Source organism: Balaenoptera borealis, assembly GCF_965194805.1.
Source record: "Balaenoptera borealis genome assembly, chromosome: 6".
Lineage (NCBI taxonomy): Eukaryota > Metazoa > Chordata > Mammalia > Artiodactyla > Balaenopteridae > Balaenoptera > Balaenoptera borealis.
This window is the reverse complement of record NC_138863.1, coordinates 67,041,416-67,065,607: the sequence shown is the minus strand read 5'-3', so window position 1 is coordinate 67,065,607 and position 24,192 is coordinate 67,041,416. Positions and strand designations below refer to the sequence as shown.

At 36.9% G+C, this 24,192-nt stretch overlaps 1 protein-coding gene across 14 annotated transcripts in view; it reads right to left on the bottom strand.

The window, feature by feature from the left end:
• LOC309630239 (sodium channel protein type 3 subunit alpha) overlaps window positions 1-23,527 on the bottom strand; it is a 117,612-nt gene extending 94,085 nt beyond the window's left edge. For 5 of the 14 annotated variants that reach the window (XM_082395204.1, XM_082395206.1, XM_082395193.1 and 2 more), the window contains exons 1-2: window positions 14,981-23,527; window positions 1,262-1,456 (exon numbers count right to left, since the gene is read on the bottom strand). The gene's annotated coding sequence lies outside the window, so the exon portion shown is untranslated. The remainder of the gene's footprint in view (window positions 1-1,261; window positions 1,457-14,980) is intronic. The other 9 variants (XM_082395192.1, XM_082395207.1, XM_082395195.1 and 6 more) reach the window with 6 other exon arrangements.
• Between the last annotated feature and the right edge of the window lie 665 nt (window positions 23,528-24,192).

The following is a 24,192-nucleotide window of genomic DNA, read 5'->3' as shown; positions in this document are numbered from 1 at the left end:
GTTCCTTTCCTGTTAGCTAAACACATGATTGTCCGTACACAAATATAATTATTGATTTACTAACTGTTTAATAAAAAAACTATTTTTACCTTTCTCTACCTGGACTTAATGTCATGCCTCTGAAAAAAATAGCTGAGTGTGAAAGCACAAGTCATCTCTGTCTTCAGAACAACTTTTGTCTTGGAAATAATAATTATCTTCTAGGAGATGAAGTTCCCTGTGACTTTATCAGACAGCTATAAGCTCAGAGAGACAACTGCTAACTAATAACAATAATTAAGCCAACATTGTAATAGATGTATCAGCATCATTGGTTTCATCAGCTCCTGAGTTTTTCTACTGTATGTTTGCAAACTGAAGCAAATTTTGTGTTCATCTCCCCAGTGACCATTCCACTTTGACACCTCCTCCAAGCCCCTTGCCAATCATTGGTTAAGGATTAGGCATTTGGTCCAATTCTGGCTAATAAAAGATGAGGGGAAGTCTGCCAAGTGGGTGTTTGTAAAAGATTTCTTCACTCAAAAGAAAGAGACCGAGGAGGAGACAGAATTCTCTGTCCCCTGGACCTTAGCATCAGGGTATGATACATGGCACTACTGCAGGCACTTACAACCGGAATGGATGCCATTGTGAGGGCAAAGCTGACAGACTTCGGGTGGCAGATCACAGAGACAGATCTACCCCTGGGCTCTTGATGGATCACTCAGCTCTTGGACCCAAACAACCTCTGCACCGCTTGTTATGTTCGATAAACATCCTTCTTGACTTAGATAATTTTAGACAGATTTTTTAGTTAGTTGCAGCTGATACACCAAATAAATAAACACTCCTCAGTAGGTTCAAAAACCTGGCCAGTCCAGAAACCAGCTTATAATCAACTTCTGACCACATGTTTTGTTGTCCTTTATCCTATACAGAGAGGTGAACTATGGAACCAATTACCAAATAAATATAATAAAATTCAAGTAAATACAATCCTAGGTAATACACAGGATGAATGTCTCTTTTGAAAGAAAAATAAATAAAAAGCTGGGTTAGTTTCTCTTTCTTACATCAATAGCCTTTATCATCATTCCACTCCCTGAGGTCATCTCTGCCATGTCTCTAAGTGTTTTTCTCTTTGGAGGAACAAACTAGCAAAGCGGCAGGAAATCACTCTTCTACCTTCTTTTTGTCCTGAAACTGCTACCGCTGTTAGCTAATAAAGATTTTAGTTTACCTTCCACAAACACAGATTTATACCCATTAGCAGTTTAGGTACCTTAGATAGTCACAGCACCTTTTTCTGGAAAAGCTCCAGGCCGCTTCTGGGAATTATCTCATTTGTTCTTACACTATTGTTACAAGAGATTCTGCGTTTTTATTCCAGTAAGCCACTCTACCGCAAATCCTTGACAGGTATCTCATCCCTGATGAATTCTGATGTGGCTTGACATCAGCTTTCTTGCTCCATGATCTGTGTAGAAAGAGAACACAGGTGAAGTGAGTCCAGCATCTCTGGCATTTGGATTGATGTGGGTGCTCTGGTTCTAGGTCTGGGTTTTTGTATTTTGTTTACTTATAGTCCTAGATCAAGGAAGCAGGATTGACACAAAACAGGTTGTTTGACCTGTGTGAGAAGCATGCCCTTGTGTGCTCAAGGAAGGATGGAGCCTGGAGCCACTGTCAGGATCCTAGGGTGGGCGTGGGGCTCACTATCCGTCGTTGGCAGCCCTGATTCAGTCACCCCTTCTGAAGCCAGACTGGAGCTCTAGAGCATCTTCCTGTTCTTCACCTCCTACTTCCTTCCTTCCTCTCCCCTCTTTACTTCCCCTTTGTTTCTTTTCTTCAAATACCAGAAAGGTCGAAGAGGTAGACCAGTGGAGCATGTGGTCCACATGGATGTTGTGGGTTATTATTCCAGTTCCTTTTCAGCTCCTTTTCCTCTCCACCTAAAACCCCATTTGATTGGCTGACTAAGATAAGACCAATAAACTTTATTCAGTGGCTTCTAAGAATAAATTTTAGATAAGCAGGGGTGAAAAAACCAGCATGTTAAACCTAGGTATAATATCTGATGTCATATTCCTTCCAGCTATAACCATTAGCAATGGCTAAGCCCAGTTAAACCAGGATTTTTAAAAGGAAAATATATGTAATTTTTAAATCAGCAATCGATATTTTAAAAAATATTTCAGTTCACTTATACAAAGCTTACGAGTCAAACTGGTCTGAATCCTCACTAACAAATCTCCTTTTACAATTTACTATGACAAAAAACCATTAAATGTCACCTTTTTATTTAATACACAGTCTTTTACAATCTTTGTTTTCAGATGAGAGCTCATTCCTAAGCTACCAATCTTTAATCTGTCATCAGAGTGATCTTTCTAAAACGTGCATTTTACCCTTATTAAAATTTGTCAGTGGTTCTCAGTGACTTATCATCACTTTAGCAAGGTGTGCTGGTGCCTTTATGATCTGGCCTCTGCCTCTCTTCTCTTCCCTTTCACTTGGTAACAACACAGACTTGGCTCTGCCACTTGCTGGCTGTTTGACATTGAACGTGTTACCTAACCAATCCAATTTTTAGTTTCCCATCTGTTAATGGAGATTATAATACACAGTGAAAGAGGGTTGTTGTTAGAATTAAATGATCTCACACACACATGCGTGTGCACACACACACATGCATGTAAAGTCACTTGTACAATAGCTGGTATAAAGTAGGTTTTCCTTAAAAGCTGGAGGTTTTAGTAGTAATAGAAGTAGCAATAATAGTAATAATAGTATTATAGCTATTATTACATTAATAATACCCATCAGACAGATCCGTGCATCAGAGCTTGAACCATTAAATTGTTAAATAAATTTATAGTCCTTAAATAAATGTTAGTTCCCTCTACTTTACAGCCACAGCTTAATAAATGCTACTTCTCTCCTTCACAGCACATAAATAACTGGGTTTTAAATACCTTGATCTCCAGCCTGACATATAATGAGCCTGACATTAAATAACCAAAATATCAATTTATATATTCCAAAGTATTTGCAGTCTTTTCTCTGAGGACAAGGAAGGGGGTGAGGTAGGGAGGGCTGAATATCAAAGAGGAACTAAGAAATTAAGGAGGAACAGAAGAGTGGAGTTTGAGAAAGCATGCCAGCTTGAGTTCTCTTTCTTTAACCTTCCCTTATGAAAATCACTGATTCACGGGTCAGAGAAAATATATCTCGTGGCCTGGGCTCCAAATGCGAGAGATTTTTTCAGTCTCAAGTACACATGGGAAATAGTGATTTCTGCATATGGCCTCATGCTCCAATTTAGGCCTCATACTGTAAGTTGTATTATGTCCTAATAAGATCTCTATCTCACTCACCTTTCAAAGTAGACCATGGCTTGTAGATTAATCGTAAGATAAAATTGGACTACGTGAGTTAAGAGGAGAATGAGGACTCTTTAAATCAGTTCTGAACTTCAGTGAGCATAAGAATCACTTGGACTACCTGTTAAAGTTGCAGATTTCTGGGTTCAACCTCTGGAGATTCTGAAAAAGTTGGTCTAGGGCAAGGCACAGGGAACTACATTTTAATCTAGCTCCTTAAATGAATTTGGTGGAGATGGCACATGGATTACAAGTAAAGAAGTTTGCCCTGAAGGAAAAGAGTAGAGATTACTATGAATATGAGATGGTCACTTTATACAATCAAGGCCGGCATTTAGCTCTGTTGTTCCCAGTAGGTAAGAAAAAGTGGAAGCACACTGGATCACATGTATTTGATTTTATTTTAGGAAACAAAACCAAAAACAATTCTTAAAAGCTATGTATAAAAAGACATACTTTCTCTGAGAACTAAACTGAGGGAAGTTTTGTTATCATAAGGGACACTAGGTAACATGCTTAGCAGATGTCTTAAATTTAATTTCACAGAAGACCCATACAAGGTTTAATCAAATAAGACTTCTACTGATGGCTAAAATTAGTTAAGCTCAGTGAATTCCATTAAGATGGTGATGAGATAAGATGATTCAGAAACTATACTTTCAGATTATTTAATACAAGTATTGGACCTGGAGATCCCCCCAAAATGAATAGCCTACCTTTGAAATTACCTTAATAGAATTTTAGCAGTTTGGAAATTAAGGGGAAGTTCTTTATACCACAAATGAGGAAGTGCTTGTTCAAAGAGTGTAATAGAAGCTTTACTCTGAAAAGGGTAGGTGTCACCAGCTGAGGAACTTTGGACAAAGTTGCTTTAATTTTATTTTTGTTAACTCATTTCTATTTTTACTATTAATAATTGTAATACTAATGCCAACAAATGTATTTTGTAGAGATAAGTTTATTTATATTTCCTTTTGTGTTAGTTTATCCTAACAATTGATTTATCATTTAATATCTTTAAAGTCCAGTGTTCATTTAATTTTTGTCTTACTCCAGCTCCATTGTTTTTAACCATTATTTTGCCTCTTTAGTTTCTCCTTTAGCTATTTTTGGCCACTTATGCCATTTTCTTTCCTTTCAATCCATTTTATCTTCCTTTATGCTGACGTGATGTACCTGCTTCAGAATTTTCCAGATCAAAACCATTTCTGGCAGGCATTAGGCTGGAAAATTCTGGGACTCAGCTCTTTGTGCAAGGGCTGAAGCAAATCCAAAGCTGCTCACTGAGTAGCTCACAGATTTTGCCAGCAGGTCCCCGGCAGCGTTTCCCCATGGGGAAAGGGCAGCCTTCCATCTGGATGGGATCACTGGTTGGCTCTCCAATGTCTGTAATAGCCCTATCCTACCAGCTGCTCATTTGGTTTTAAGTCTTGAGACTCTTATCAAGGAAATAACTTCACATGGTCAAATCACCAAGATACTGTGAAGTGAAAAACTGGAAATTTGTCTAGGAAGCAAAACCATGCATCTACTTCTCTGTGTACTCCAGAGATTCTCCTGGAGCAAATTTGACCATTAGAAGACTAAATGGGGGTCTAGGTTAGGTTAACTTAATACCTGGGATTTCCTTCTTTGAGTTGTATTAAATTCATTTCTGCCTTACTCTAAACATGTTGAGCCCAGGAGGCTCAGAGCTAAATGTACATTCTAAACCAGTAACTTCATTAATGCACAGTCTTTAACAGGTCTATCATCTACACTTTCTCCATTTTCCTTGTCTTCAACTGCCTAGTGCATGTGGATTTTGAAAAAATAATATACCACTTTACTTCACTTTTTTATAAAGAGATGGAATATAATAAATGAAAGTTAAATTTCTCTAAATACATGATTTAAAAGATTTATTTGTTCTTAATCATGAGTCTATGCTTCTTATAAACAAATCGTTTTTCTCAAGGACTATACTTAATTTTACCATGAAAATAAATGTTAAACACTGAGCTTGGAAGCTCAGTATCCCAAAATTGAAAAGGATCTTTCAGTCCATCTAGTTTTCACCATTAGAGTTTATAGCAGTGGTCCTCAAAATTTAGCATCAGAATCACCTGTAGGGCTTTTATTAAAACACAGCTTGCCAGGCCCCACCCCAGAGTTGCTGATTCTGTAGATATGGGTGAAGCCCCAAATTCTGCGTTTCTAGTAAGTGCACAGAGGATGCTGATGATGCTGGCCTAGGAATCACATTTTGACAACGACTGGCTTGTAGACTCCAGAAGTGCTTTTTTGTTTGTTTGTTTGTTTGTTTGTTTGTTTTGAAGTTAGAAACATATGTACCAGTCACACTGCTCTCATTTTTATGATTTCTCAGTGATGACAGTCATAGCTTCTTCAGTCTCATTTGTTCATTTGTTTAATGTCCCGTGGTGTAATTCTTCTGAACCTGGAACCTTGAAATGATTTATGGCAGTATTTCACAGAAGCCTGCAATAGCTTCCTAACCATCTCCCTGCTTCCAGCCTGATTCCCACATAGCCTATTTTCACCCAGCAGTCAGAGTGATTTGGGAAAAGCAGAAAGCAAATAAGTTATTCCTCTGTGCAGGAGCCTATAGGAGCCACCCAGAGAAAAGGCCAAACTCCTTACAATTGCCTCTCAGATCTTATGATGTGGCGTTCCAGTTACCTAGCTGAACTCATCTTGTGCTCTCCTCCTTTCTCACTCCTCCCTAGCCAAATTGGCTTCTGGCTGTCCTCTGCACCTACCAAACACACATATACTGTTCCCTCTCCCCCATGAGTGTTCTTTCCTCTAGTTGGCCTAACTTCCTCATTTCTTCTAGTCTTGGTCAAAAGTTTACCTTTTCAGAGAGACCTACTGTGCTTCCCCTCCAGCTGCTTATCCCACTTTATTGTTTCCAAAGCACTTATCACCTTATTATGTACTATGTAATTTACTTACTTATAATGTTTATTGTTCATTTTCTATTTCTCCTAGGTAGAACATAAGACTTACAGGGGCTGGAATATTTGCCTTTTTTGGTCCATTTTGTTCACCAATGAATCCCAAGTGCATAGAACAGTGCATAGCACATACTGGGTGCTCAACAGACATTTTCTGAATAAATGAATTATTTAATTTTAGTTTCTCAAAAAGATTTAAAGTTTTTACTTAGACTTACTATTTAGAAGTTCAGCCTACAAGTACTCTTTAGAAAGTCTTGTATTCTATTTAAGGCAGCATGTTTTATAACAGCAAAGTCTGGGAAAAACCTGAAATATCTACTAATAGGGGATTGGTTAGGTAAATAAAGTAACTCAGTTTTGTATCATACAGCCATGAAAATGATAACACATAAAAGAACAACAAAAGCTGAATTCTCTATAGGCACAATATTTCTGAATTATGTAGTCCTATTTAATCTAGACCAAAATACATACATTCAGTTCCTGTTTACCTCAAAGATAATTGACTAAGTAAGTTAAGTTTACCAGACTCTCTTTAAAACAAAGCAAATTGAGGACTGAATGTTTTACTCAAAGAATTTCCCATTTCAAAATATCTTAGAGAAGTAATAGTGGTGATAATAGAGAACACTGACTAAGCACTTGTTCTGTGCCAGGCATTGATTAGCTCATTTTATCTTCACAATAACCCTATGAGATAATGGTGATTATTGTCCTCATTTTGTAGGTAAGGAAATAATAGGGTTCAGAAAGGATAAGTAACATGTCCAAGGTCACATGGCTAGTAAATCATGCCACCAAATCCAGTGTCTTTTTTTCTTTAGAAAAAGTAATAATCAGAGACTCTCTCTAAAAAATATTTTACTAACCTGCTTCTCCAGCTTCATCTTACATGTATGCTCCTCCGTAGTCAAACGGATCTAGTTGCCATTCCCTGAAAGCCCCCAGTCTCTGGCCTCTGGCTTTTAAAAACATCCCCTCTGCCTGAAATATCATTCACCTCCAAAGAAGACATACAGATGGCCAACAAACACATGAAAAGATGCTCAACATCACCAATTATTAGAGAAATGAAGATCAAAACTACAATGAGGTATCACCTCACACCAGTTAGAATGGCCATCATGAAAAAATCTACAAACAATAAATGCTGGAGAGGGTGTGGAGAAAAGGGAACCCTCTTGCACTGTTGGTGGGAATGTAAGTTGATACAACCACTATGGAGAACAGTATGGAGGTTCCTTAAACAACTAAAAATAGAACTACCATATGACCCATCAATCCCACTACTGGGCACATACCCTGAGAAAACCATAATTCAAAAAGACACATGCACTCCAATGTTCATTGCAACACTATTTATGGGTTGGCCAAAACGTTCATTTGGGTTTTTCCGTAAGGTGTTAAGGAAAACCCGAATGAACTTTTTGGCCAACCCAATGCAATAGTCAGGACATGGAAGCAACCTAAATGTCCATCAACAGATGAATGGATAAAGAAGATGTGTTACATATATACAATGGAATATTACTCAGCTGTAAAAAGGAACAAAATTGTATCATTGGCAGAGACGTGGATGGACCTAGAGACTGTCATACAGAGTGAAATAAGTCAGAGAAAAACAAATATATATTAATGCATATATGTGGAATCTAGGAAAATGGTAAAGATGATCTTATTTGCAAAGCAGAAATAGAGACACAGACGTAGACAACAAATGTATGGATACCAAGGGGGAAGGGGGTGGGTGGGATGAATTGGGAGACTGGGATTGACATATATACACTACCATGTATAAAGTAGATAGCTATGGAGAACCTACTGTATAGCACAGGGAACTCTACTCAGTGCTCTATGGTGACTTAAACGGGAAGGAAATCCAAAACAGAGGGGATATATGTATATGTATGGCTGATTCACTTTGCTGTACAGCAGAAACTGACACAGCAGTGTAAAGCAACTATACTCCAATTAAAAAAAAAAAAAAAATCCTACCTATACTCCAAGGCTCATCATACCCAAATTCTGAGTCAGAAGTGATTTTGCCTTCCTCTGAACTCCAACAACATGCACATATTGCTTTAAAAATTCATATAATAATTATAATATTCTGGCTTCTGCTTTTATTAAGGATGTGTCTTATTGCTTCTACATTTTAAATTCCTTGAGGATAAGGATTTTATTGCTTACCTACCATAGTGAGCAGGACATTATTAGATATCTGTTGAATATAATTACCTAAAACAAATTCTGCAAATACCCTGTCCAAGCCCTGGTCACATGTAAGAATTGAGCACTAAAAATGTTGCTAGTGCCAAATCAGAAATAATATTTTGGGTATATTGGCTTAAAAAAAGGCATTAGTGGGCTTCCCCAGTGGCGCAATGGTTAAGAATCCGCCTGCCAATGCAGGGGTCACGGGTTTGAGCCCTGATCTGGGAAGATCCCACATGCCGCGGAGCAACTAAGCCCGTGCGCCACAAGTACTGAGCCTGCGCACCACAACTACCGAAGCCCGCGCGCCTAGAGCCCGTGCTCCGCAACAAGAGAAGCCACTGCAATGAGAAGCCCACGCACTGCAATGAAGAGTAGCCCCCGCTCGCCGCAACAAAAAGAAAGCCTGTGCGCAGCAACGAAGACCCAACACAGACAAAAATAAATAAATAAATAAATAAATTTATTTGAAAAAAAAGCATTAGGAACATTAATTTCACTTGTTTCTTTGTCTTTTTTTATGTTAGCATCTAGAAATTTTCAAAGTACATATGTGTCTCATTATATTTATATTGGCTAGTGCTTGTCTAGTGTATGCCTTTCCCCTATTCCTTCACCCTCCCCCAAGTGATCAAACCCATAAACAAATGCGTGAATTAAGAAAGGGGGCAATCCCTTGTTGTGAGATGCTCTAAAAGGGAGGGGCAGGCTCTCTCTGGATTGATAATTTTCCTGTTTTACTTGGTCAGATTGTTGTTTTTGTTCTTAATTCCTAGGATTTTGGGCTGAGAAACAAATGTGAGCTTTGTGTGTGTGTGTGTGTGTGTGTGTGTGTGTGTGTGTGTAATGCATGCACGTGTTTCTGGAGCAGAAACCACATTTAAATCAGAATATAACCAGAATTATAGGAAGCTTTCTATTTTGAAGTAAATTGGCATCATGGAAAATAGAAAGCAAAGTTCTCAGCCCAATAAACAATCCTTGATCTATATTCCTATCGTAACATCAGTTTTGCTTCAGCCATAATAGAGAGCCCTCTGAGTTGCCCTCAGCCACGTCTCACCTACTGCTTGCTGGTGACTTGTGCTTTAGCCAGTTTCTTTCCAAGCAACCACAGACTGTTTATTTACTGTAATCAAAATGACAGTGCACTGTTTTCACAACAGAGCATTAAGAGTTGATTCCCTTTTTCACTTGGCAACCTGAGGGAACTTGAGGTACAACTTGCATTACTTCAGAATGGTGGTGCTCACTTCACATGTTACCTGCACTCCTTTGAGGCTTAAAATACAGAGGATTGAGCTTTATCTAGCCTGGAGCAGGGAAGCTGTAAAATCTGCTCTCAGATTAGTGCTAGTGGTAAACTCCACTGGAGCACAGACTGATTTAGGTGGGGCTGCAGTTCGGCTGTCACGTGATTCTTCACCAGCCAGAACCCAGCCACCTGAGTGGCTTCTCTGTTAAGCATTTCCCCTAGCTAGATGGTTATAATGCTGTGGAGTCTGATTACCCTGAGGTGGTGCCGCAGAAGACAGTGTAACATAATGGAAAAGCATGCCCTGCCCCATCCTTTTAGAAACAGGGTTTAATGAAAAGATAAGGAAGAGAGGGAGGAAAACAGAAAGAGGGGAATGTACCTGCGATTCAGGTAACCTGTTTTCTAGGCTTATCTTTGACATCACTTGCTGTGACATATTGAACACTCAGTGTCTTTGTTGTTGAGTGTCCACATCCGTTATAGAGAGGGAGTAGGGGAAAGTGACTAGTTGATTTGTAGTGCCTCTTTTATCTCAGAAGCGCAGGGACTCTGCACTCGGTGTATTTCAACATTCATCCCTTCTGAGAGACAATGATCTAAGGGTATAGCAGTCGCCTTATACTCTGAACAAAAAGGGTCATTGAATATTGGACTAGTGATGTAACTGGAGTTGGCTGTGTTATACCTATTAAAGTCTGCCTTCATATTCAGAATACTTCAGTGAACTATGTGCTTGCTCAAATTTAAACTATGTTTTTTGATGAGTCAACACTATGAATGGCTTGCGAAGAGCATAGCCAGAGAGTTGGTTTCTGAAAAGAACTATCCCTTGAATCCTTTCTAGCTTTAGATATTCAATTCTGTATACATGATTTCTTCATGAAATTGGTAATATCAAAAATCTTCTCATCTGAGAAATTCTATACAAATAATAATTTTTTTAAAAAATGACAAAACTTGAAGTCTAGTTTTCAGTAAAATATGACCAGTCACTAAAGAAACTGAAAATATCGTCCCTAGGATCTGAATTCAGGACTCAGAGAGTCTATGTTTTTCCTTTAGCCATTTAGCACATCACTGGCACCAAAATAGAGCAGGGGCCTGTGTGTACTGCCCTGATTTAGGTGTAGATGTTGCCACTTATTGCAGCGGGAACACACAGTGAAGGGTCTCTGCATGGAAAGGCAGGAGGGATGTTGTTCAGTGCTCAATTCTTTTGAGGCTAAAGGAAAGCCAGGATGCCACAGGTAAGAGAAAATTACATTTGATGCAAAACTTTATTTCTGACAGATTGCAGCAACCGATATGCTAATTAGAGAAAAGACAGGCATAGCCTATCTGGCCCTTCCCAGGATGGAGGATGTAGCAAGTAAGACCATGACTAGAGAGGGCAGCAATCATGAGGAGAAAAGTAAGAGCTGAATAGAGAAGATGCTAGGAAGGACAGAACTGGAATTTGTGGTATTTCTACAATGTTCCATGTGTGCAACCTGAACTAACTCCTCAAGGACATGGATAATTTAGGATTCTGATCAAATTGCCTGTGCAAAGTTGAGCACTGAATTCAGTTATTCTTCAAGTGTCTTTCCCCTTTTAAAAAAATTTAATAGACTTTATTTTTGTAGGGCATTTCTAGGTTTACCAAAAACTTGATTAGAAAGTTCACAGACATAGAAAACAAACTTATAGTTACCAAAGGGGAAAGGGGAGGGAGGGATAAATTTAGGAGTTTGCAAACACAAACTACTATATATAAAATAGATAAACTAACAAAGTCCTACTGTATAGCACAGGGAACTATATTCAATATCTTGTAATAATCTATAATGGAAAAGAATATGAAAAAAATATATATATACATTCATACATATATATATAAATGAGTTACTTTGCTCTACACCAGAAACTAACACAACACTGTAAATCAACTATACTTTAATTTTAAAAAATCATAGAAAGAATAAAATATCTATCAAATGTTGGAGAAAAAAAAAAGTTCAAAGAGTTTCCAAATCAAGTGTGCCTTTTTATGTCTTAGATATTTAGTTTTCAAATTTTTGTTCAGGAAGAAATTAAGAGAATAAATAGAAAATATTTTGTCATGCATAAAATTCCTGAAATTTAGCTTTCCTGAGGGATATGGATTGTTGGAAAAAATGAGTATTATTTTATGGTTAAATTGGTCTCACAGAGTGTTGTTTGAAACGTAGCACCATTATAGTACACTTAATGGATATTTAAAAGAAATGTGTCTTACAAAGACTCAGGATAATTTTGGGACAGAGTAAACAAATCTAACAAATGTATGAGAGAGCTTGCTATTGTGGTTTCCGTGGTGTATTTTAACTCTTGTGCTAATTTGCATAGAGATCTGCATCATGATTTGGATGTGCTCCGCCACTTTTCATTTACGCCTAAGCATTACCTTTTCCCTTTGCAAAATATACTTAATGCTTTTGAATAACAAGTTGGAATTCTTTTCCCCAAAGAATCAAGTTAGTTCTCACAGTTTTCACTGTGTTGGTGGAGGGAATGCTTTAATCAACAGTAAATTTTTTGCTCTCTACACTGACTAAATTAAGGTGATCCTTCATCAAAAAACATTCTTTTTGGTTCAGGCTTTCATTCTTATTAGTATTTTACTGGTTTGTTACTTATATTTTCATTGTAGACTACCAAAGTACTTTGTGTATAAAGCTAGGATGTAATTTTTTTGAAAGTCAGTGATCCAATCCCAGTTTGAGAACCCAAACACCATTTCATAGACATCCATCATAAACTTAGCCTCAAACATAGTATAGTATTACTTCTGTTCACCATGCAATCACCAGCCTCCTGATTCAAAATATGTATATTCTCATCCTGAGATTTAACAGATCTTTCATACATAGTGATAATTGTGGTGACCTGGTTGACAGAATGGTAGAGGTCATGAAGAAAGCATAGTTCGGTAGTAATATTAAAGGACGTTTCTCCAGAGGAAAGACTTTAGGATATAATCTGCTCTGAAGGATGTAGAGGATTGTTTTAGTAGGGGCTACCACAGTCTCTCCCTAGTCGCAGAAAGGACTGTGGGAAATCAACATGGAAAAGCAACTGTGGTGTTAACCCAGCAAATGTCTCCTTAAAGAGTTGAAAAGGCAGACTCATCTTAGTAATGGAATTCCTTTTTGGAAACTCAATTCATTATTAATTCCACTTAGCTATTAGGTTAATTCATTTCTCCCTCAGAAATGCCACTTTCTGAAAATACATTTTTAAGTGAATTTTCGCTTTAAAAAATTTGTTGGTTTACATATCTGCTTTTCCTCTAAGTCTGCCACAATTGAAGTTTCAATAATTACAAATCAATGTTTTGTTTCCAGCTGAATGACCTGGACATTCAAAGAGTATCTTTCAATGGACACTCTTATTTGATTTTAAGACAGTTTTCAAAGGAGCAATTTATAAGGTACAAAATAAAAAGAGGGCAAATCTCTGGTTGTATAAATTGAAGTTAATGGATGCTTATTTCTGAGTGTGCACAATTGTTTATATTGTTAGTTTGCAAAATATACCATAACCAGCAGCTGGGTCAACTTTCAAGTAGAGGTAAGGGTAGGAAATTAACAATTTGAAATATAAAACTGCTTAAACATATAGAATAAATACCACCCTTTTCAACCAAGGGAGAAATGGACACGAATGTATTTTTTGCAATTTTAAGTATTTGCATAGTCTTTTTACTTAACATGCGCCCCACTTGTTAGAATTTTGAAATTATTCTGAAAGTCATTTCTCAGTTGTCTTTCACTTCTCTGGCCAAGCTTTCATTAGCTTCTCTTATTTTTCTCTGTCTTCCTTTAGTCAATTGCTTTTCAAACCTGGCTGCATTATTTGAACTATGCTTGCAGAGCTTTTAAACAAACATGGATACCCAGGCTTAGCCCCAGAGCATCTAATTGAATTGGCTTAAGGTGGAGCCAGCTTTGCTCTTTTTTTTTAAGCTTCCCAGGTGATTCCAATGTGCAGCCAGAGCTGTGGGCCACTCTGAATAAGCTCATCATGTTTTACCTCTTTCCGTTTTCTCTCAGATGTTTTCATATCTATTCCCCTTCAACTGTTTTTTTTTTTCCTCCTGTCATTTTTATTAGGAAGTTTAAAAAATCTGATTTCTTTCATTTTTTCATTTTGCTTTTTCTTTCTGATTTTCCATAACGGCCAAGAAGTTCTCATTCTAGGCACATGTATTTGATTTTTATTCTTATCTAATACTACCAAGTTTCATATCAATGAAAGAGAATGCAGTATATTTGTGAATAATACTTTTGTCTGTTCTTCCAATGCTAATATAATAATATACTTTAATTTTTGCTATAGGTATATAAAGATTGATAATAGAGCCCAATAAAATTGTTGAAAAATAATATTAAGAATGGATTTACTTGGACTGTAATCAGTATTGGCTATGATTAAAGAAAGTTTAATAAGATATTTTAAAACTTTGAGACCATGTGGACTCAAGGACATATAACTATCCTATTAATAATATTTTTATCTTTTCATAGCTAAAGGACATGTTTGCCCTACAAATTTCAATCATTTCAGAACAGTGCAGAAATGGGAATATCACATACCTCATCAAATAGCATATCAGTAACAAGATATCCACAGCAAGGGGAGCATTAATAGCAACAAAAAAGGGGAGAAAAAAGATCTATAAAGACAAAGTTCAGTGATGTAATTAGCAGCAGTATAAACAGAAATATGGGAGGGAATATGTAGAACATTCAAGGATTTGAAATGAAAGAGATAGAAAAATGGTGGGCAGTTGGTTGAGCCTGGAGGAGCCGACAAGAAATCTGAGCGCTAGTGTAGCAGTTCCTCCAAATACAGTCAAGCCATTTCCTCTCCATGAAGTTTATTTTCCTTCATTGGTAAAACTTCTGGTTGGATTGGCAAAAGGAAAAAATACTTGGCCGTATCCTGCCTGTAGGTATGCTTTGTTGAATCTATCCAGTATTATAAATAATTTGAAATAGATGACAACATTTAACAAGAGGGAGGTTTCTCATAAAAATCTAGATTTTAAGCTTCATTGGAAAAATTATTTGATTCAACAGTCTCCTAGCGCCTCTTTAGAAAGCACATGGGCTATGGAGTTCCTTAGTCCCAGCCTGACTAGCTTTACTCATTTTTCTTACCTGCTTTGCGCATGTAGGAATTTGGGCTTATTTCTTGGAGAATTTATTCTTAAGGTCCAACCATGATATAAGTTCCATGAAAAGAAATTGCTTAGAATACTTTGTTTAGTCTACAGCTATACCACCCTGAATGCTCCTGATCTCATCAGAATACTTTGTTTGGGTACAGCAAAAGTAACCTATAAAGAGAAAAATAAATGTCACAAGCAAAAACATCAAGGACGAAGAGAAGCTAACAAACAGGTCATCAGTTCTCAAATAGAGGCTTGAGCCCATAAAACGTGTCCTATTAATAAGCTCTGTGCAAGAATATTTGGGGTTCTGGTTCAGAAGCACAATGTCACTTAACAGCAAGAACTGGGATTTAATGAATTATTCCAGTTCAAGCTCTTGGAAAAAGAAAAGGACAAAATGTTCTGTACAACCCAAGTAAGAATAAAGTATCTTCTGAATATTAGGAGATTAAAATTCCCCAAAGTTAGCTTCTTGGCAGAAAATGGCCGAAGTTATTTAAAGAGTGACTTCCCATCTTTGAAATCACGCATTGAATAAAACAATATTAAACCACTGTTTAAAAATTTAAGGACCATCATTTCTTTCACTTTCCTCCACCTCAGAGCTTAATCACATGCAGGGCTCCCTATATGCAGTCTCCAAAAGGATGAAAACCTAATTCAGTTATTACAGAAATAACTCCAGACTTTTAAAAGGTTTCTCTGAACTAAAACAACCCCTGAGAATTCCCTAATACAACCACTTAGCATATGTTATATGCACTGTATTTGTGTTTAATATGTATATTTAATTTGTAAGCATGCTTATAAGTTACTTTGCAGCTGTTCTCTATTCATATATCTTGGGCAGAAATTTCTTTAATATTCTCTCTATAAGGTCCTTTATCATTTCAAACCCTGGAAAAAAGAGGTGTAGTATTATAAGAATCACTCAGTAAATACGTATTAAAACTTCTGTTAACCAGTTGAGTAGGTATGCATATAAATTTTAAAGAACTCTTCTATTGTGGCTAATCATATGTCTGAATGTAGATTCAAATTTCAGATATCCAAAGAGCTGATGCGCATCAGGCAGTTCACAGAGCAAAGCACATCTTTGCTTAGCAAGAGAGCAAGATTTTCTTCATTAACTTCTTTTCAAGTAAAATTAACAGAAAATTAACATTATTCTGCTCTTAAATCTATGCTTGTTATATCCCATTAAAATGCATCCAAAGAATCTGTTAACTTCACCCCAGTGTGAAAAATATTATCAGGTAAAGCTGAACTGAAAAGGCAGCTTCCTAATCAAAGATAAATATGTGAGCTTGCAACCCAAGGGACAATAAAATTGGCTTTTATCCTTCCCAAATTTTATAACTACCTCAAAGAACAATCTACCTCAAGAACTAGTCGTTTGGATACTAGGTTCTACACTGAATTGCCATTAAAAGTGTTTATGGGTAAAATTTAAGTGGAAGTAAAGAGAATTTAGGATTGAAGTTAATAAAAATTTAAAAACAGATCCCCAGTACAGAAGTGTACTGTTAATATCTTAAATTATATTTCAGGGGTAGGTGGGTAAATTAATCCTCATAGTTTTGGAAAACTGGTAAAATAACCATTAATATTAAGGTGGAATGAATATTTTTAGATGACAAATTAAACATTAATTCCCAGCCTTCAGTGAGTTCACGGTGTTCCTATACATGAATGATGATGAGAAAAAAGTAATCTGCACAACCACCCATGCAAAGAAATTTCACTATCTAGTCACATGTTCATTCCTTGGTGAAAAAAAGTATTTGTTTTTATATGCTTACGCTCATGGGTGCTTTCATTTAACCCCTAAAAATAAGGAATCAGAAGAGCTGGGAGTGAGCCAGAGTCAGGGAGATGGACTAGTTACAAATTCCAAGCAGAGCATTGTCTAATTGAGAAAACTTCCGCTCATGTCTTTAAGACTCTCAAACTCAAGGCCGTCTCAGATCTGTCTAATCATGAGCCCATTAAGTCATCTTGGCTGCCATGAAGATGAAACTGACAGCACAGTTATTTGAGTCAGTTTAAAGAGGCCCAGGGTGGTTGAAGGGAAGGCTTAGGAGGCCTGGGGTGCTGAAAGGACCTCCCAGCTCTAGCTCCCCAAGATCCCAGTAGCACACAGCTGTCAAGAGCACGAAGCTGTATGTAGAGAAACCCTTTGGAGGGAAGCAGGGATTTTGCCGTATGTCAACAATTTCATCAGGCACAATTTGACTTTCCACCTTTCATTGGACCATCAATATGACTTAAACAGTAGACAGTTTGTGAGTTGATCGCATAGCCAACACATGCAATCATTTCTGGGATTCAGGTTCTGTAATTTGATGGTCATAGTAGAAATTATTTGGCATATAAATGTGGTTCTTGGTGAAATCTAGATTTTCTCTGTGAATCTTCACAAAGCCTTTTGTCTAATAGGTGTATCTATTAAGGTACAAGTGAAATAAAGTCTTTTGCCCCTATTTCTGTTAAAAAGAAGCAAGCCTTTGAAGTGGGGTCCATGATAATATATCATTGGGCAAAAGAGTAGTCTTCTAGAAGGTATTATGAGAGTTCTATAAACAATCCAGGAAATGGCCAGATGTTAACACTAATTGATATTATTATAGGGAACACATTTTTTGTTGTTGTTGTTTCAGCAAGGGCATGCTTCCAGGATGAGAATTATTCCCTTTTCAACTACAGAATTTCTTGGCAGTTTCACTCTATTCTTCCTGTTGTGGTGGAAGATATATTACCATCACCAGTATTAAAATGATATCTGTTCCTTTTGTCAGGGGTTGGGGAACAGGGGAGGAGGGGAGGGTGGGCATTTAATCATGTCCCAGGATATATAATAAACACTGGACAAGCAATATTTATTTACACAATCCTGCAACATAGGCATCATCATTCCTATTTTATAGGTGATATAATAGAGGCTCAGAAAGTTTCAATCTTTGTCAGTTAATAGTGGAGCTAGGATTTATTCTGCCAGCCCTTTCTCTTAACCACTTCTCCATGTTGCTTTCTGGTTGTTTCCACCACAGAGAAGCTGTCCAAGGACCTTTAAAACCTCTCTATTTCTCTATCCTCATGTTTAGCACACCATTAATGGTAACAAACAACTCAGTAAAAGTCAAAGACGCATCAGATTACAATTAAGCGGAGAAATAAATTGGTGAAAATCCAGATAAATTAGAATCATAGAATTTTAAGAATGAAAAGTATCCTTATATATCCTTGATTCCAATTCCCATCTTCTACAGGTATCTCTTCTGAGGTGACAAAGCTTATTAGTAGCAGAACTTGCATCAGAAATCAAGACTTCCAGCTCAGTGTCCAACCTATTTTTCTCTATCACACAAATAAACTATAGTTATTATTCTTGACCTTACAAATGAAGTCACTATTAGTTCTTTAAAAGAATAAGATACCAAACTTATTTGATATGTCATTTAATCAAAACAGGTTTGATTTCTAAAAATTTTCAAAGAGCACATTTAGTGAAGAACTCTGTATACATTTGTTCTTCACATTGTGACTACATATACAGACAAAAATTAAGAGGTTCTTGCAACTATACCGATACAAATATTGCTAATAATCAGGGCCAAAATATAAGCATCCATTCATAAATGTAAACAGTTCAGAAAGACCAGCTCTGGTGTTTACACAGAACAAAGTTATATTCAGTCACCTGCAAAGAAACATGGAGTGTACAATATGCTCATGCCAATTAGCATCCATTTCTGGGAACCCTTTTCAAAGAAACAGTTTTCTCTATATCCTATGGTAGGAGATCTCCTGAAATACATAAAACCTAGGACTTTTCTCTGAGGCAACTGCTATTTTGTAACATTTTTAGGGGGAGTATTATTGCTACCCATGGTAAAATCTTAGGTGAGAAATCAATATTTTTCCATATCGTTAGAGATTACAGTTGCTTTTAAAGCTGAGGCCTCAAGTTCTGTTTTTAGGCTGATTTGACCAGTACTGACTAGAAACCCAGGTTGAAATCAGAGGTCTTTATTCCACACAGGGCACTCACTACTTGGACTGATTGTGATGAAATGTTTTCATGCAAATTCCTATAAGCACGTATGCCTTTATCTTTGCCCCCATATGCTATATTACACCACCTGTTGTATTTTTTAAAAAGCTTGATGATTTTTAAAACTCTTCTTTAAATTAATACCTATAGATTTTCTGCCAATAATTTCCTGTTCTAACTATGTGATTGCTAATTGAATAAAACATTTATGATTATTCTATAAAATATTTTAAAGAAAACTACAGAAAATACAGATTATAGATAAAGTAAATAATTGTTTTTTGTCCAAGTGGCTCTCCCTGATAATTAGTGATAATAATAATAACCAGGTATTAAATACACACAGAAAAAATACAGAAATATGTGAAGCTTATGAGACAACTCATAGAAGGTACAATACCCTTTACATCAATAAATAGAATGGTAAATATTTAATATAAAATGTATATATTAAAATAAAGAAACAACACATACTGGAGTATATAGGGATCATTTTATTACTAGAAGGTTAAATCTCATTTTAATGATTGGTATTGGTGAGAATAGGTTATTTTAGAGACAAATGATAATGTTTTTCAAACAGCTATATACCTCTATATTGTTATTACTTCCTATACGCATGGCCTCTCTAAAGCTGTTAAAAAAAAAAGACCAAAGCACAAGAATGACAGTTCCAATTTCACGGTACATTTATGTTTAAAAAATACTTGGCACACTGGACATTTAAATAGATAAGGTACAACCACAATATCAATTAGGCTAGCTCTGTGTAATAAAAAAATATTTTCTCTGACTACAATGAATCATAAGCATCTACATGTTTCAAAAATACAAGCTCAGTAGTGCCTAGTCTGTACCATAAGTCACCATTTCTAGACAGAGGCTCTATTTCCTTTGAGATAAAGGAGTAGTAAGCAGTCTACACATCAGATGATGCCTTTGGTTCCTGTAATTTACATTAAAACAACATTAGGTTAAAAATAGAAGCATGAAGATAATTTTAAAATAAGAAAAATGATCTGGTGGCTAGATTCCATGGTTCAGATAATTAAATGTTTTGCCAGCTTACCTGATAAAACAGAGCCTTATGGATCACAGCATAACAAAGCCCGCATCCAAGATGGTTAGAGTATAATGAGCCTCCTGCAGTTGTTCAGATTTTTGGCCACAGAGGTTTACATATTAACTACAATTTTTTTTTTCTTTGCTTTCTCTGTGGACAAGAAAACAAAGAGACCTTTCCAGAATCCTCTCTGCTTATGCCTCCGCTTCCTGTTCTGAGATTCACTCTGTGGTACCCAACATATATCAGAAAACAGCTTTGAGGAGAAAAAAAAAAAAAAAAAAGCCGACAGCGCTCAACATGGTACCGCCATCTACTGGCAGACACATAAAATTGAACGAAAGGAAAAACATCCCCATTATTCTTTATCATAAGGTAAAATGTAACCTATCCCCTGCATATGAGTATGTACAAAAATATCCTTTTGCACACTAAATTACTTGAGTATGCACATTTTCTAATATTGTATATTTTTCTAAATTTTATAAGTTTACAAAGTTGATTCAACCATAAATGACTGCAATTAAAAACCCTCCAAATTTCTGTTTGAAAATTAGGTTTTTAGATTACCTTACACCTTACATGTAGAGTTTTGTAAAATCTCTCTTGTGGCCTGCTCTAGCCTTCTGAAAACTTTATCTTTGCACAGGATGAATTCTTTTTCTGAGTGAGTAATCTGACTCCTTAAAGAACAGTGTAAAACTGATAGTCATTTTGTATTGCTTTTTGGTAAAACATTTACGAGAAATAATATCTGGGAAAGTATTTTAAACTTAAGTGAGGCCTATGTAATTTAGATTTATGGATTATTTGGTCTGTATATGACACAAGGAACAGGTGAAATTCATCTTACATAAGATAATTCAATCAAAGGTTATATACTATTATATCTATGTAGTTAAAATACTTAAGAAAACATGGCTTATAAGGGTATTGAAGCACACAATACATAAGCAAAATGAAAATGATTTTATCAGTTTATTAAAAGAGATTTCTTAACTATAAGTGCTATTCATTTCATTTAACTATTCAATTTACTTTAGAGAAAACAACTATAATTTTATTAGTTTATCATTAATTAATTAAATATGTTCATATTGATGGAGCACCTTAGTATATGTCAGGCACTATATTAGCTTTGAAAAGACAAAGATAAAAACACACAGTGCCTGTCATCAAGGAACTGATGTATAATGAAGAGAGAATATAGCGGATACCGTATTTTTATGCCATGTGCTCGAGGAGTGTTATTTACTTAGCTTTTAAATTCTAGCCCCCATTTTGCCTAATGGCAGAAAAATAAATCCTGTCAATTCCAGGCGGACTGAGTCACTTGAGGCTTTCTCCAGTGATTTCAGGTTTACACTCTTCTCACGGGGACTGATCTCAGTCCAGGAATACATATGGAGAAAAGCAGAGTTTGATCCCCAGCCTCCCACTTTTCTATGTGGGCATCCAGTGAGGTGTGGAATCCTGTCTGATCCCTGGGCATCTTCACCCCTCCACGCAGACATCTACCAATGTGCCTTCGTTCCTGTTTGGCCCCAGAAACACCATCAATTCAGTTTTGCATGGCAGCATCCCCTCTTCATGACCATTAGTTACCTCAGGTTTTGTCAGCTCTTTCTCTCAAGTAACTTTTGTTCCTGTGCTTAGGGGAAGAGGGAAAACAAGCAAGTAGCGACTTTCCAGAGTCACTCTGGGCTGTAATTGGCTGACATAAGTCCCATGTCCCAGGCACCCCACACGGCCATCTCTGTTCTACTGTTTCCATCCCATGGAGCGTAATGTGTTCTGTGGGCTTCAGACAAATGAGGCACAATCCCTGCTACATTAGAATATTTCAACTTCTTATCTTTCTGCCTTTTTAGCTACTACTGAGCAGGCAAGCTATGTAGGGGCTCCTTATTAGAGACCCCAGTTGGGTTGGGTTCCCTTGCTTCTTCACAAGCTTCCGTTCCAGCGCCCAAAGAGTTTAGCTTGGCTCTCTTCCTTTTGTGCCAGTAGTAAACTGGATCCACAAGTTTTCCTCTGAAATCTTTCCTGTCTTATACATAATGTGTTAGTTTGCTTGGACTGCTATAAGTATCACACTGGGTAGCTCAGACCAACAGAAATTTATTGTCTCACAGTTCTGGAGGTTAGAAGTCCTAAATCGAGGTGTCAACAGGGTCATGCTCCTTCTGAAAACTGTAGGGATCCTCCATTGTGTCTTTCAAGCTTCTGGTAGCCCAGACATTCCTTGTGACAGTATAACTCCAATCTCTGTCTCTGGTCTTTCCGTAGTGTTCTCCCTGCATCTCTTCACATTGTCCCCCCTCTGTGCACACCTGTCTCTGTGTCCAAATTTCTCCTTTTTATAATGACACAAGTCATTTTGGGTTAGGGTTGACCCTAATGACTTCATTTTAACTTGCTCACCTATATAAAGACCTTATTTCCAAATAAGGGCATATTTTGAGTCACTGGAGAGTAGGATTTCAACATATTTCTTTTCTGAATGTGTGTGGAAACAATTGAACTCATAACACTTAGATTAAGACCTTTTATTTTTTTTTATTTATTTTTTTAACATCTTTATTGGAGTATAATTGCTTTACAGTGGTGTGTTAGTTTCTGCTTTATAACAAACTGAATCAGTTATACATATACATATATCCCCATATCTCTTCCCTCTTGTGTCTCCCTCCCTCCCACCCTCCCTATCCCACCCCTCTAGGTGGTCACGAAGCACCGAGCTGATCTCCCTGTGCTATGCGGCTGCTTCCCGCTAGCTAGCTATTTTACATTTGGTAGTGTATATATGTCCGTGCCACTCTCTCACTTTGTCCCAGCTTACCCTTCCCCCTCCCCGTATCCTCAGTCCATTCTCTAGTAGGTCGGCCTCTTTATTCCCGTCTTGCCCCTAGGTTCTTCATGACCATTTTTTTTTTTGTTTTTTAGATTCCGTATATATGTGTTAGCATACGGTATTTGTTTTTCTCTTTCTGACTTACTTCACTCTGTATGACAGACTCTAGGTCTATCCACCTCAGTACAAATAACTCAATTTCACTTCTTTTTATGGCTGAGTAATATTCCATTGTATATATGTGCCACATCTTCTTTATCCATTCATCTGTCGATGGACACTTAGGTTGCTTCCATGTCCTGGCTATTGTAAATAGAGCTTCAGTGAACATTTTGGTACATGACTCTTTTTGAATTATGGTTCTCTCAGGGTATATGCCCAGTAGTGGGATTGCTGGGTCATATGGTAGTTCTAGTTTTAGTTTTTTAAGGGACCTCCATACGGTTCTCCATAGTGGCTGTATCAATTTACATTCCCACCAACAGTGCAAGAGGGTTCCCCTTTCTCCACCCTCTCTCCAGCATTTGTTGTTTGTAGATTTTTTGATGATGGCCATTCTGACCGGTGTGAGATGATATCTCATTGTAGTTTTGATTTGCATTTCTCTAATGATTAATGATGTTGAGCATTCTTTTGTGTTTGTTGGCAATCTGTATATCTTCATTGGAGAAATGTCTATTTAGGTAATCTGCCCATTTTTGGATTGGGTTTTTTGTTTTTTTGATATTGAGCTGCATGAGCTGCTTGTAAATTTTGGAGATTAATCCTTTGTCAGTTGCTTCATTTGCAAATATTTTCTCCCATTCTGAGGGTTGTCTTTTTGTCTTGTTTATGGTTTCCTTTGCTCTGCAAAAGCTTTTAAGTTTCATTATGTCCCATTTGTTTATTTTTGTTTTATTTCCATTTCTCTAGGAGCTGGGTCAAAAAGGATCTTGCTGTGATTTATGTCATAGAGTGTTCTTCCTATGTTTTCCTCTCAGAGTTTTATAGTGTCTGGTCTTACATTTAGGTCTTTAATTCATTTTGAGTTTATTTTTGTGCATGGTGTTAGGGAGTGTTCTAATTTCATTCTTTTACATGTACCTGTCCAGTTTTCCCAGCACCACTTATTGAAGAGGCTGTCTTTTCTCCACTGTATATCCTTGCCTCCTTTATCAAAGATAAGGTGACCATATGTGCGTGGGTTTATCTCTGGGCTTTCTTGTCTGTTCCATTGATCTATATTTCTGT